Below are 2,635 nucleotides of genomic sequence, written 5' to 3'. Positions count from 1 at the left end.
CTAAGATGTGGCAGCTGTTCCCAGATTTCTTGAAATACTAATCATTGTAAGTTCAAATATATTCAATAAGGAGCACATGAGCACCGAGCTTGTCTGGTGCACTGAATAAATACTGTGCACACTGGCATGCTCCCCACTTTTCTCCATACGATGCGAGATGCCACGTAGGTATGGAAGGGCAGCAATTTTCTGGCACGGCTTCTGTAGGTTTCCAAAACAATCACATTGAAAGGGCAGTGACACTGAACGACAGGCCAGCAGATTAATGCTCAGAAGGCCAGTATACGACTCGCAGAGCAACAACAGTAGTGTAGTAATGCGAAAAATGCCAAATATGGGGTACTGCCGCAATACACTTTTTCTTTTTGCACCATGACTTTTCACATCACTGCGGGTAAGTGACACAACATAACTTGTAAAGCTTGCTTTCTGAAAAGGACAGTAAGGCATTAAGTTGTTAAACAAAGAACACCACCAAAGTTTAAAGAAGCATTCGAAAAAGAATATTCAGCAAGTGAATATACCACTACAGAAACGATGGGACTATCGCAGCATTTGAACTTCGGCCAAATATTTTGTGCTGATGCACACGAGCAAGCGTAAGCTTCTAGCAAATGGAGCCGAGAAATTATCCTCCTTTCGCATGGTCAGCATACGTACATGCAACGGCAGGTGACAAAACTGGCAAGTTCAGTGCATACACAGAAGAAAAAAATAATGTAGTGTTTGCAACAACAAAAAATGAAGTAAATTATTTAATAACCTTGCTCTGATATTTACACATGAAACAAATTATGTCCAAGTTCAGTACACGTCAATTCGCCTTCAACAGTGGCACATAAAACAATGTGGTGTTCACAACTATTTTGTGTACGAGGACGTACAGAAACGGGTATCTCCTGTGGAGTCTTAGGTGCACAAAACCCAACGTGTAAGGCAAAAACTAGGAGACGCTACGGGAATAATGAACAGATATTAGATGAGGCGTTGGGCGACATCGTGTGAGTTACGAAACAATGCCTCGCCTCTAAGCGTCGTAGCAACGAGTAGATAGTAAAGCCAGTGGAGAGCGTCTTTTGGTGTGCGTTTTACCTTGCAAGGGCATACATCTGCGCGCCGAAGCGAATTCTGAGCACAGAAAAGAGCACATCAGCAACTCGTCAGGAAAGCAACGTTCTGGAGACCATCGCAACTATGGTCTATAATTGAAAATTATTCATTTCTGCACGCCAAGAGCCCTCTGCAATGATTTATATGCAGGTCCATGGCCTCCTGAATGTTTGGAGGTTATGACAGCACGCAAACCAAAGCAACGCGCAGGATTCACCTTTGCAGGTCGCAACATATCTTGACTTGTTATTTCTGCGTCAACGACTGTGTGGTGTGCGACATGGTTTTCATGCGAACGACCATCAGCAGTAGGTAGGTAACTATGCCACTGCTGTTTTAGCATACATGACACTACTTACTACAAGAAGGAGATTTCATTTTGCGTGTGCAACTGTGGCAGCCAAAAATAAATTGTGCTTCGTAAACTTGCTTATCCAGCTCCTGCAGGGAATAAAACTATAGTGGGAAACATTGAAGCTGTTTGTGATTTCAAGTGTTTTGACCTTCACAATTCTACGTGTGATGGGATAATTGCAATAGTAGAAAATGTGCAACAGCTGACCAAGGTACGTATGTCATTCAGGAATGAGCGCGCCGAAATTCACTCACGTGATATTGACGGATTTTTTTATTGGATTGAGTTGGAGTTTGGGAGGACCTCGTGCCTATGACAATGTTTCTGGCCGATTTAAAACCTGTTTCGGCTTTGAGCCCGATTGTAACGCGCGCACAAATTTTAAGGCTACCTTTTAGCAAAAGAAGGTGCGCACTAGAATAATAAAAATACGGTAGCTCCTTCTCCGGCAATCCCCCGGCCCCCTCGCCTCGACTCTTTGAATGGAGCTCATATATACACGTGAGGGGTCGAGGTAGCTGAACCCGCCAGTCGACTCGACCCTCCCTCTTCGGGTCCATGTATCCCAGGGCTTGGGTGCGTCAAGAGGATTCCGAGTCGAGCCCGTCAAGACGGTAACAATCTCGCATTTATCCTTTGTTAACAAGGTCGCTTCGTCGCGGTACGTATGGAAAGTTCGTAGGACTGGTAGGACTGGTGTGGCGCACGTACGGCGGAACAGGGGGAAGGAGAAAGGGAGAACCACCTTTACTTTGTGGAGCTCTCCCATAGAAATTTCCCCCACGTGAGCAGCAGAATGACTGATTCCAGGCAGACCGTACAAATTGTGTGTTCATATTCATGGTGAATCGCGGTTATTTCACGACGAACAGCACCGCTGAGAGAGGCATTGCGTTCAGAGGGAGAAACAACAACTTCCAGTGGAGTGACGCATTCCCTCGTCCTTCCGAAGAATCGCCCTTCAGCGAGCCCCCCTCAAAGAAAATAAATACGGCCGTGCCGGCCATAGTGCCGGCGGCTCGCCGCAATTTTTGCCCGGCGGCCGCGGCGGCGTGCGCATTTCGGGAACTTCAGTGGCGGCGCAGACGACGCGGCAGAAAGAAGCGGCGGCGGCGGTGGCGGCGCGGCGGCGCACAGGTCTAATCACTGGCTGTTGTTGTTGGCTAGTGT

The sequence above is a fragment of the Haemaphysalis longicornis genome, unplaced genomic scaffold (assembly GCF_048455015.1).
Source record: "Haemaphysalis longicornis isolate Haplotype H1 unplaced genomic scaffold, Haemaphysalis longicornis Haplotype H1 scaffold_12, whole genome shotgun sequence".
Lineage (NCBI taxonomy): Eukaryota > Metazoa > Arthropoda > Arachnida > Ixodida > Ixodidae > Haemaphysalis > Haemaphysalis longicornis.
Note: the sequence above shows the minus strand (reverse complement) of the source record.